Genomic DNA, 13,140 nt, shown 5'->3' on the forward strand with positions numbered 1-13,140 from the left:
AATGAAAGAATAGTGGAATTGGTACCAGACTTGTTCACTCATACCTATCAAGTAAATCTTATGGAGTAGCTCGGTGAGGATAGAGGCACAAAAATTTAATGCAAAATGTTAGCAAGAGTCAATAATGTTGAAAGAGATTCAAAAATTCGCAAGTGAAACAAGTAGACAAATATAAATGAATGGCACACGGAAATGCACACACGGATAGATAAATGGGGTCGTGCAACTAAGTTATGTGCACAAAATGTGGAGTCCACAGAAAACGCTCGTGTTGCACAACTCAAGAGAGACGCTAGCACAATTGCTCAATAGGCGGATATGACACTTGTGCACAACCTATAAGATGCAAAATGGATAAACTTTCTATCACAGGTATGCTATATATGTATGTTCTGGTGCTTTATCACAAGATGATCCAAGATGATCGAGTATGATACGATATGATTTATTGAAATGCACTATGATATGATGCTATGGCTCTTTCTTACAAGATTCTTTATTTTTCTCTTTTTCTTAAAAGCTTTCTTTTATATGGCCACAATGCAAATGCACAAACCAAGATAGCAATTGTGTATATGCGGAAACAATCTTGTGACACAAGAGATGATATGATGATACCAATATGATATGGTATATATGCAATGGAAGGTGTAGATCAATGATCACAAATGTGCACAAGTAACGTTGCTGGCAATACTAAAATGGCTAGTCTCGATGGGCAAGTAACGCAAGATGGGCTAGGGGTTATCAATGCAATTGCAAGGGGAATATACAATGGTGTCATCGAGGTTGCCGTCCTTTGCGATGATGTGGTTTTCTTGATGTAGAACCGTTCCTAATTAGCCGAAACACCTTAGGAACCGGAAAAACCGCAAACACAAAATCTCAAATGTCAAATGTCAAATGGTGGTAGTGAAAAGCGGCGGTGGTCTTGCGGAAGCTCAAAGGGGTTGCGGAAATGCAATAATGGGTTATGCGAGTAGGCAATGCAAAAGTGGATGTTATGGTGGTGTACTATACACGACGTTGAAGTTGAGGTCACCATCCCTAAGTAGCCGAAACACCTTAGGAGACACGACACACAACTCAAACAAGCTCAAACAAAATTTGGTTATGTTGAGGTGGCGGAAGTGTAAGATGGGCGAGGTTATGCGGAAGGTATGCTGGTGGTTGATGAAGAAACAACAGTCCCTAAGAAGCCGAAACACCTTAGGAGACTCGAATCACTACTCAAGCAACCACTAATGCTATGGTGAACAAAACGGGTTAGGTTGTGGGTGGCGATGGTGGTTATGCGTGTGATGTGGGGGAAGCCCTAGGAAAAGATGCCAAAGTTGTAAAAAATTGATAGAGTCAAATTATGTTGGAAGTATTTTTTGGGAAGCGGATGTCAAGAGCTTCAAAATGAGCTAAAGGATGTAAAAATCGGAGTTAGGGTGAATTACTTATGGGCCAAACAAAAATCAGCCAAAGTTGATATCTACAGTTGTCGGACGTCTGAGAAGTGTCAGATGTCCGGTGGAAGAAGTCGGAAAATGGTCGGAAGTCCGTTATTTAAGCTCGTGATCGGGGTGTCGGATTTCCGTTGGAGTTCGTACATCCGGTGGTTCCTGGGGCTCCGGACATCCGGTAAAGTGTCGGTCGTCCGGTGGGTCGGGGTCAACTCGGGATCCGAGATTCAGGACGCGATTTTGGGCGGAATAATTGGAGATTTTGGGGTCAAAAGTGAGGAGAGTTTGTGGATGGAAAGGTGGGAACTTGTGGAGATGCTAGATCCAGTCGAAACCAAGCAAATCCATGGATTAAAATCAACAAAACAACATCAAAGCAACAAATCACAAAAATATTTTGTGCAATTTTTGGTGGGGATTTTCGAAATTTCAGACGAAATCAAGCAAAAGAAGGCTAGAAAACGATGGGAGGGACTCCAAATACATGATCAACGTGGCTCATGATACCATATGATATGGGGCTAACCCGGTGTAGGCCGATCCTTCACCATTGGAGTGGATTCCCTCTAAGAACACGGGGAAGAACGGGGAGAAATCACAAGGGGAAACACTCAAGAGCAAGTCCAATCACACATCCACTAGACAATCAAACACACAAGATCCACAAGGTACATGAACAACAAAGGGAAAGATACAAGGTAAAGTTCATCTCCAAGAGGAGGTCTTGATGGTATCCTAAATGGATCTTCTTCTGATGGGTCTTGAATCCAAGATGGATCTTCTCCGTAGAGGCTGCGGTCTCTCTCGGTGGAGTAGATCTGGGTGGATGAGCAAAGCTCTATCTCCAAATGGGCTATCACATTTGCTAACCCTAGAAAGGAGGTGGAGGTGGTCTATTTATAGTCTAAGGCGCGAAGGGGTAAGTGGGAGAGGGATACAAGGCCAAAGGCCTGTGGCTGCGCACACGCAGGTACCGGACGTCCAGTCGCTGTCGGACGTCTGATGGCTCATGGGGGACTGAGGGAGTACTGGATTAGGGGTATCCGGACAGTCGGATTATATCCTTTGGCCGGACTGTTGGTCTATGAAGGTACAAGATTGAAGACTTCGTCCCGTGTCCGGATGGGACTCTCCTTGGCGTGGAAGGCAAGCTTGGCAATACGGATATGTAGATCTCCTTCCATGTAACCGACTCTGTGTAACCCTAGCCCCCTCCGGTGTCTATATAAACCTGAGGGTTTTAGTCCGTAGGACAACATACAATCATACCATAGGCTAGATTCTAGGGTTTAGCCTCTCTGATCTCGTGGTAGATCAACTCTTGTACTACTCATATCATCAAGAACAATCGAGCAGGACGTAGGGTTTTACCTCCATCCAGAGGGCCCGAACCTGGATAAACATCGTGTCCCCTACCTCCTGTTACCATCCGCCTTGACACACAGTTCGAGACCCCCTACCCGAGATCCACCGGTTTTGACACCGACATTGGTGCTTTCATTGAGAGTTACACTATGTCGTCACCATTAGGCTTGATGGCTCCTTCGATGATCGATAGCGATGCAGTCCAGGGTGAGACTTTTCTCCCCGGACAGATCTTTGTATTCGGCGGCTTCACACTGCGGGCCAACTCGCTTGGCCATCTGGAGTAGATCGAGAGTTACGCCCATGGCCACCAGGTCAGGTTTGGAAGCTTAAACTACACGGCCGACATCCGCGGAGACTTGATCTTCGACGGATTCGAGCCCCTGCTGATTCGAGCCCCTGCTGAGTGCGCTGCACGGTCATGATGATCATGATTTAGCTCTACCATCGGACAGTGTTCAGGTGACCGCACCGGCAACCGCTCCGACACTCAATTCAGAGCCAATTGCGCCATCCATGGATGGGTGGATAGACCCTGCCACGGAGGCCGTATTCTCAGCGGCGATCGAGCCGAGTATCGACCTTACCCTCCACAGAACTACCGGATTCTTCCCCGGCCACGGACTCCGAACTGCCTGCGCCCGTGCCTATCGAATCCGACTGGGCGCCGATCATGGAGTTCACTTCCGCGGATATCTTTCAGCACTCGCCCTTCGGCGACATACTGAACTCATTAAGGTCTCTCTCCTTGTCAGGAGAGTCCTGGCCGAACTATGTCCGGCAGGATTGGGATGCGGATGACGAAGAAATTCGCCGCCCACCCACCACCCACTTAGTAGCCACTGTTGACGATTTGACCGACATGCTTGACTTCGACTCCGAAGACATCGACGGTATGGACGACGATGAGGGAGACGAACAGGAACCACTGCCCACAGGGCACTGGACAGCCACCTCATCATATGACGTATACATGGTGGACACACCCAAAGAAGGCAATGGCGATGGGACAGCGGAGGATAACCCCTCCAAGAAGCAACACAAGCGCCGACATCAGTGGCGCCGCTCTAAGTCTCGCCAAAGCAAAAGCGGTGATACCGGCACAGGAGATAATAGCACTCCGGACAGTGCCGAAGATGACAACAATCCCCTCCAGCAAGATTTAGAGAAGGAGGATGGAAAAGCCAGCCCTCCCGAGAGAGCGGAAGATGGAGAGGCGGAGGATGACAATTACATGCCTCCCTCCAAAGACGAGGCAAGCCTCGACGATGATGAATTTGTCATGTCTGAGGATCTCGCCGAGCAAGAGCGCTTCAAGCGCCGGCTTATAGCCACAACAAATAGCCTTAAGAAAAAGCAACAGCAGCTTCAAGCTAATCAAGATTTGCTAGCTGACAGATGGACTGATTTCCTTGCGGCCGAGAAATATGAACTCGAATGCCCCTCCAAGAGTTACCCAAAGCGCAGGTTGCTACCCCGACTGGAGGAGGAAGCATTAAAACCTACATCACCAGCGTATGACGCGGTTGATCGGCCACCTCGTGGCCGCGACAGAGAGGCATTTCAGCCAAAAGCTCAGCCCGCACCCCGACTCCACTCAAATAAAAATGTCAAGGCACGGGGAAACATGCTAGACCTGCGAGACGTATTGGAGGACAAAGCAAAACACGCAAGATTGATCTACGGATCACGAGGGCGCACCACTACGCGAGACGATAACCGTCACACTGGATACACTAAAAGTAAATCCGACTGGGCCAAACACAGCAGACAAGACTCATTTGAGCTGCGTCGCGACATAGACCAGTACAGAGGCACCGCACACCCCCTATGCTTCACAGACGAAGTAATGGATCACCAAATCCTAGAGGGTTTCGAACCCGTAAATATTGAATCATATGACGGCACAACAGATCCTGCGGTATGGATCGAGGACTTCCTCCTGCACATCCACATGGCCCGCGGTGACGATCTACATGCCATCAAATACCTCCCACTCAAGCTCCAAGGACCAGCTCGCCATTGGCTCAACAGCCTGCCAGCAGAATCCATTGGCTGTTGGGAAGATCTGGAAGCCGCATTCCTCGACAACTTCCAGGGCACTTATGTGCGACCACCAGATGCCGATGACTTGAGCCACATAATTCAGCAGCCAGAGGAATCGGCCAGGCAATTCTGGACACGGTTCCTGACAAATAAAAATCAAATCATCGACTGTCCGGATGCAGAGGCCCTAGCAGCTTTTAAGCACAACATCTGCGATGAGTGGCTCGCCCGGCACCTTGGCCAGGAAAAGCCGAAATCTATGGCAGCCCTCACGACACTCATGACCCACTTTTGCGCGGGAGAGGACAGCTGGCTGGCTCGCAGCAATAATGTATCAAGGAACCATGGTACTTCGGATACCAAGGATGGCAATGGCAAGTCACGTCGCAACAAACACAAGCGCCGCATCAAAAACGACAATATCGAGGATACGGCAGTCAATGCTGGATTCAGAGGCTCTAAACCCGGTAAGTGGAAAAAGCCATTCAAAAGAAGCACCCTGGGCCCGTCCAGTTTGGACCATATACTCGATCGCTTGTGTTAAATACACGACACGCCCGACAAGCCAGCCAACCACACCAACAGGGAATGTTGGGTCTTAAAGCAGGCCGGCAAGATAAATGACGAAAACAAAAATAAGGGTTCACATAGCGACGACGAGGAGGAGCCCCGGTCGTCGAACACTGGAGGATAGAAGAGGTTCCCCCCACAAGTGCGGATGGTGAACATGATATATGCAACCCACATCCCCAAGAGGGAGCGGAAGCGTGCGTTAAGGGACATATACGCGTTCGAGCCAGTCGCCCGAAAGTTCAACCCATGGTCCTCCTGTCCGATCACCTTTGAACGCAGGGACCATCCCACTAGTATCCGTCATGGCGGATTCGCCGCACTGGTCCTAGACCCAATCATCGACGGATTTCACCTCACTCAAGTCCTTATGGACGGCGGCAACAGCCTGAACCTGCTTTATCAGGATACAGTGCGCAAAATGGGTATAGACCCCTCAAGGATCAAACCCACAAAAACGACCTTCAAAGGCGTCATACCAGGTGTAGAGGCCCGTTGCACAGGCTCAGTCACACTGGAAGTGGTCTTCGGATCCCCGGATAACTTCTGAAGCAAGGAGTTAATCTTCGATATAGTCCCGTTCCGAAGTGGCTATCACGCACTACTCAGGCGAACCGCAATTGCGAGATTCAATGTGGTACCGCATTATGCATACCTCAAGCTCAAGATGCCAGGACCTTGGGGGGTCATCACAGTCAATGGAAACACATAGCGCTCTCTCCGCACGGAGGAGCACACTGCGGCCCTCGCAGCAGAAGCACAAATCAGCCTCTTCAGGCAATCCACCAGTTCGGTGATTAAACACCCGGACACCGCAAGCGTGCCCAGAGTAATCTACAACAAGACCGCGTGGCATGCTCTGAGCTCGCATAGCGATGCAGCCCCCACTCCAGTCCCAGCCAAACGGCGAAATCCGTGCCACGCGTACATATTTACGCATTAAAAATACCATGGGCATAGGTGGGGGGGGGCACGAGTATGGCACCCCCCAAAATGCAGCTCAACCGCACTAGGGGCTTCTAGCCTTATTATTTGTTCTCTCTTTCAGGACTTTACTCTCTGGAAACCCCGTCCGGCGATACGATTGCCGGACACACGATACAACAACCAAGGAGGCAGAAAGCTATGTCGCACCATGGAACTCCCAGGTGGTCTCTGATAACGAGTGAAATACTTACTTTAAATACCATTCCTCAGCTTCCCCTTGGAGGGGACATGTCAAATAGTCCTACTTTTTGCTTATCGCACTACTTGTATCATCCTGCTTCGACGCACCTTTTTGAATAAACAATGCATAACACTAGTCTATTATAGCATTCTCCATTCTTCTTTATATATATATATGTTCATTCATGACATTCAGCACCCGTACACTCTGGTACGGCCAATACGCCAGGGGCTTAAGCGTATCCCATAATACGGCGTGAGAAGTCCAAACACTATCGACAGTGCGGCACCCCGAACTTAAAGCATTATATGCATCAGCTCCGAATCTTGTCTTGGGTCAATAGTTGGGTTTGCCCGGCTCCCATGTTTTGGTACCTTATGTTCCGCTATATCAGCTAAGGTAGCACCGGGAGAACTACTTCGATTGTGCCCCGGTTCATCTGGGCAAGCACCTCAGTAGAGAAAGCTAAAACTGACTGTCATGATAAGGCGAGAGCTGGTCGCTATTCGAGAGGTCTCGAGTCCCTAAAGACTTATGCCGCTTAGAGCGAGGAGTGGGCTCTGTCCGGCTTAAGGCGGGTATAGCACCCTGAATTCGGCCTTCCGAATACTAGGGGCTTCGCCAAAATTTAAAATTGTAGACTTCTATGGCTAAGTGAGAGTGATAAAGCATTATAGTCCGATTACCTTGTTCGTTGTCCTGAGCACCTCCCTCGAAGGACCCAACAATGGGAAAAAGAGTGCTCAGATTTATCCCGAACACCCCAGCACTCATGGTATGGGGGTAGAAGCCGACAACTGGCCATCTCTCAGATTTAATAAACAGCCACACAGAAGGTAATATTTTAAATTCAAACAAGCGTTGCATAGCACATATGAACAAGTTTTCATAATACAGGATCACATGAGCAAGTTCATTCAAAAATTACATCCTTCGCACACTCGTCCGCCACAAGACGGGCACCCTTCAGGACACCCTCATAATACATTTCAGGGTGGCGATGCTCCTCGCCCTGTGGCGGCCCCTCCTTCACCAGCTTCTCGGTGTCCATCTTGCCCCAGTGCACCTTCGCACGGGCAAAAGCCCGGTGTGCACCTTCGATGTAGACGGACCGCTTAATGACTTCCAGCCGTGGGCAGGCACCCGCAAGCCGCCTCACCAGGCCGAAGTAGCTGTTGGGAAGGGAGTCGCCAGGCCATATCCGAACTATAAGGCCCCTCATGGCCTGTTCGGCCGCCTTGTGCAGCTCGACCAGTTACTTTAGCTGGTTGCTCACAGGCATTGGGTGTTCGGTCCCAGTATACTGAGACCAGAACAACTTCTCTGTCGAGCTTCCCTCCTCGGCCTAGTAATACTTCGCGGCATCCGACATGCTGCGGGGCAAATCTACGAATGCTCCTGGAGAGCTCCGGACTCGGGTAAGTAACAAGTAATTTACTTTCACATGCTTGCTTTGCATATTGAATGCCTTACCCGCCGCTACCTTCCTCATCGCCTCAACTTCTTGGAGGGCCTTTTGGGCTTCAGCCTTGGCATGCTTTGTGCTTTCGAGGGCTGCGGCAAGCTCGGACTCTCGCGTCTTCGAGTCAAGCTCCAAATCCTCGTGCTTCTTCACGAGAGCCTGGAGCTCTTGCTGCACCTCGCCCACCCGTGCCTCTTGTTTTTCCCGCTCGGTGCGCTCCTTGGCCGCTTTGTTTTCGGCCTCGGACAGCGCTTGCTTCAGGGTCGCCACTTCGGTCGTGCCCCCTGGCACATCCATGATGACCTATCATTTTGCATCCGCATCTTATATATATATATATATATATATAGACAAGGCATTACTTACCTCCATTCTCCTCGAGCTGCCTCTTGGCAAGGCCGAGCTCTTTCTCGGACCGCTCGAGGTTCTGCCTCAGTGCGGTGACCTCCGCAGTTAGTGCGGCAGAAGTCAGCAGCGAAGCCTGCATACCATACAGACATACTTATAGTAGACTCCTGCAGATATTATTTGATCCTCTATTCGGCTTTTCTTTGTGAACACCAAACAGAGCATCAGGGGTTACTATCTATGCGGTAATATTTTCCTATATTTTAAACACTTACCTCAAAGCCTGTTAGAAGGTTGGCACAGGCTTCAGACAGTCCGCTCTTGGTGGACTGAACCTTCTTGATCACCGCACTCATAATAGTGCGGTGCTCTTTGTCGATGGAAGCGCCGCGAAGCGCTCCTAGCAGGTTGTCCGATGCCTCTGGATGGACAGAGGTCACCGGCATGGGCGGCTTGCCCCTCTTGGAAGGGGCCGCCTGCCTAAGTCCGAAGCCACTGGAGGTTCTGGCGCGGTGTTCGGCTGAGGGCCGAACTTGGAGCCCTTGGAGTCTCGCTCCCTTTGCGCTCGGAGTCCGGAAGGTTGCCTTGAGGCGCCTCCAGGACTATCTCCCCCTGGCTCGGTGCCCCTTGAGACAATACCTCGACATTGTCCGTAGGGCAAGGAGAGGAGGCGGTTGGAAGTGTATCACTATCCATATCCGATGAGTCCAAGGAACCGTCCGATGAGGATACGTCGATATGGGCTCGGGGTGGACTGCATGATCATATTCGACGTTAGGAGAAGCAGTGCAATAAAAGTATGCTATGAGTTACTCTGGTATCCGAATATTTACGACTTCGCCAGGGGCTTGGCCCTGAGTAGCCACTCGTCTTCGCCGTCGGCGGAGGTGGCGGAACAGTCCGGAAGGAGAGTCCTTCCCTTCTTGGACCCTTCGGCTTCCCCGGTTGGGGCGGCCTTCCTTTTCATGTCTCCCCCGGCTGGAGGGGAGAGTCTTCATCTTCCTCCTCCTCGTTTCCACGGGAGGAGTGCGTCTCGGAGTTATCGGACGATGAGTCCGTTACTACCTGGCGCCGGGAACTCTTTCGGGTTCCCTTGGCCTTCTTCTTGGTCTTCTCCGGCACCTCATAAGGAGCCGGAGTCCGCATCTCCGTCAGGAGAGCATCTGCAGGGTCTTCGAGAAGAGGGGCCAGACAGTTAATCTGCTCCGATGTCTCCACCCAGTCCTGTCAAAGGCATGGGAGCTCAGACCCCGCACATGGTTAAGCTATGGGAAATAAATACCCTACCAGATGTACAGAACTTACCGGATTAGCAGGGCGCTTGAACGGCACCCTTGAACGGCACCTTCCAGACGTCCTTATGCATCGTGTCGAAGAGCTCGCGTAGAGTCTGGTGCTGGGCCGGGTCGAACTCCCATAAGTTGAAAGCCCGTTGTTGACACGGGAGGATCCGGCGGAAGAGCATGACCTGGACTATGTTGACAAGCTTAAGTTTCTTGCTTATCATGTTTCGGATACACTGGTGGAGTCCGTCCAGCTCCATCGATGAACCCCAGGACAGGCCCTTCTCCTTCCAGGAAGTGAGCCGCGTGGGGATTCCGGATCGAAACTCAGAGGCCGCCACCCAGTTGGTGTCACGCGGCTCGGTGATGTAGAACCACCCCGATTGCCATCCCTTTATGGTCTCCATGATGGAGCCATCGAGCCATGTAACATTGGGCATTTTGCCCACCATGGCTCCGCCGCATTCCGCTTGTTGGCCGCGTACTACCTTCGGCTTGATATTGAAGGTCTTCAGCCACAGGCTGAAGTGGGGCCGTATGCGGAGGAAAGCCTCGCACACGACGATGAACGCCGAGATGTCGAGGATGAAATTCGGGGCCAGATCATGAAAGTCCAGCCCATAATAGAACATAAGGCCACTGACGAATGGATGGAGGGGAAACCCCAGTCCACGGACGAAGTGGGGGAGGAAAACCACCCTTTCGTGAGGTCCGGGGTAGGGACAATCTGCCCCGCGGCTGGCAGCCGGTGCGCGATATCCGCGACTAAGTATCCGGCCCCACGTAGTTTTTTGATGTGTCCCTCCGTGACGGAGGAGACCATCCACTTGCCTCCTGCTCCGGACATGTTTGGAGAGAGTTGAGGAGAAGGATGTGGACTTGGGCGCTGGAGCTCGAGTGCGCGAGAATGGATGAGCAAGGAGGAAGAAGGTGTGGGTAGAAAAAGGTGAAACCTTATCCCTTTATAAGGGCGGGCAAAACTATGCGCCCCCACCAGCCTGGTAAAACTCGCTTATCCCCCAAGTGCCGTAATTGACGGCGTCGTTGGGTTACCCACGTCCGTATTGATGGGAATCCCGTAATAAGGGGACACAATCTCTGCTTCGACAAGACGTGCCAAGGAAACCGCCTCACGAAACACACTGAGATAGGTTATGAAAAATGATTCGAATAAAGACCTGGCTGTGGTGTGATGACACGCTACGGGGTACGTCAGCAGATTAGATTTGTGGAAATATTATTCTCTCTACGGTGGTATGTGGAACTTGTTTTGCAGAGTCGGACACGATCCTCGTGTTCAGAATCTTCTATGAAGTATTCGGAGGAGGAACCCGCCTTGCAATGTTGAAGACAATCTGCGCGCCGGACTGATCGTCATTGAAGCCTGGTTCAGGGGCTACTGAGGGAGTCCTGGATTAGGGGGTATCCGGACAGCCGGATTATATCCTTTGGCCGGACTGTTGGACTATTAAGATATAAGATTGAAGACTTCGTCCCGTGTCCGGATGGGACTCTCTTTGGCGTGGAAGGCAAGCTTAGCAATACGGATATGTAGATCTCCTTCGTTGTAACCGACTCTGTGTAACCCTAGCCCCCTTCGGTGTCTATATAAACCGGAGGGTTTTAGTCCGTAGGACAACATACAATCATACCATAGGCTAGCTTCTAGGGTTTAGCCTCTCTGATCTCGTGGTATATCAACTCTTGTACTACTCATATCATCAAGAACAATCGAGCAGGACGTAGGGTTTTATCTCCATCAAGAGGGCCCAAACCTGGGTAAACATCATGTCCCCTGCCTCCTGTTACCATCCGCCTAGATGCACAGTTTGGGACCCCCTACCCGAGATCCGCCGGTTCTGACACCAACAGGGACCAATCGTGCGGCGTGCGTTGGAAGTCCGACATTTCTTCTCTGGACAGGTGGCACCGGTCATCCGGTCGGTGTCGGTCATCCGGGCGCTGGGTCTTGTCGGTCATCCGGGCGCTGGGTCTTGTCGGTCGTCCGGGCGCTGGGACTTTTCAATTGTGTGGAGGTTGTCGATCGTCCGGCCACTGTAGCGTCTTCGTCTGTCTCGGTGGAAGGTGTATCAGACGTCTAGTGGACGCCGGTCGTCTGGGCGCTATAGATTGTCGGGCGTCCGGTGGTGCGTCGGTCGTCCGGTTGCTATAGACTCCGCAACTTCGTCTTCTTCCGTCTTCGCTTCCACGCTTCACTCGCTGATGGTGTAGTTGTACACTTGCGCTCGCGCTCGTCCTCGTCATCTGTAGCGTTCCAACAATACCTATGCATGCACATGATAGGGGTGTCAAGTAGTATACCATCCTCGAAGGGGTCAAGTGAACACGTGTAAAGGAGATGATTCACCTTTGTGTAAGTGAAGTAGATGTCACACGTGTCACTTGCCAAGTGGACTCTTGACATGGCGATGTATGTAGGATGCTCCGTATCAAGACGCTTCAAGTGCCTTTTATGACCTGATCATGCCCACCAAGCCATTCTCTGGGGTGACCGAAGGCTCCATCACTCCCCTAGGGTAGGTGCGCCTCCCTGTCACGTTCGGCAAGCACAACAACTAACATACTGAGCTCATCGACTTCGATGTGGCCCATCTTGGCCTCCCGTACAGCGCCATCCTGGGATACCCTGCCCTGGCCAAGTTTATGGCAGCGACCCACCATGGCTACCACGTCCTCAAGATACCAGGGTGCAGCAACATCACCAATATAACCTATGATGAGAAAGATGCAGTGTACTACCTCGAGCACGCCTACCAGGCTGAAGCGGACGAGAACTCCGACGGCGATCATGACGTCTTGCCCCTTGAGGCTGCCCCCTCAAAGAAGTAGCAACTCACCCCCAAGAGCCGTCCAGAGGCTCAGAATGCGCCTGCCAGCGACGGATCGGCTGCCGCGTCAAGCGCGGGGGTGCGCCTCCATCCCGCATCACTACAAAAAAAGACACATCCGTGACATTTAGACCCGAACGAATTTTTTTCTGTCATGGTTATGACACTTCTATGATGATAATTTTGACAAAGACACGTATCATCATAGAAGTGGTGGGCTCCTACTTCTATGACAAGAAATCATGACATAAAATGGGCTTTTCATCCAGGGCAGGTCGGGGACGCACCTGCATGACATTCTTTGGGCCGTCCATGATATAAAAAATCATGGTAGAAGTGTGGGTGAGGAAATTTTCACGGAGTTCCCGGTTAAGGTGGGTGGTCGCGCCGAGCGGTGCAGTGTGGTTTGCGTGTTTCTCTCTCATACGCGCACGTGGTCCGAGCCGTGTTCGCTATAACTGAACCCGAGCCAGGCGTGAACCTGAGCAATCACACTCCTACGTACCGAAGCCGATCAATCGTCGATCCCTTCGCTGCTAACTGGACCCGACCGACTCCCCTGCTAACTGAACCCGATCGATCGCGCTGCTGTTGCTTA

Source organism: Triticum urartu, chromosome 3, assembly GCF_003073215.2.
Source record: "Triticum urartu cultivar G1812 chromosome 3, Tu2.1, whole genome shotgun sequence".
NCBI classification, from domain to species: domain Eukaryota; kingdom Viridiplantae; phylum Streptophyta; class Magnoliopsida; order Poales; family Poaceae; genus Triticum; species Triticum urartu.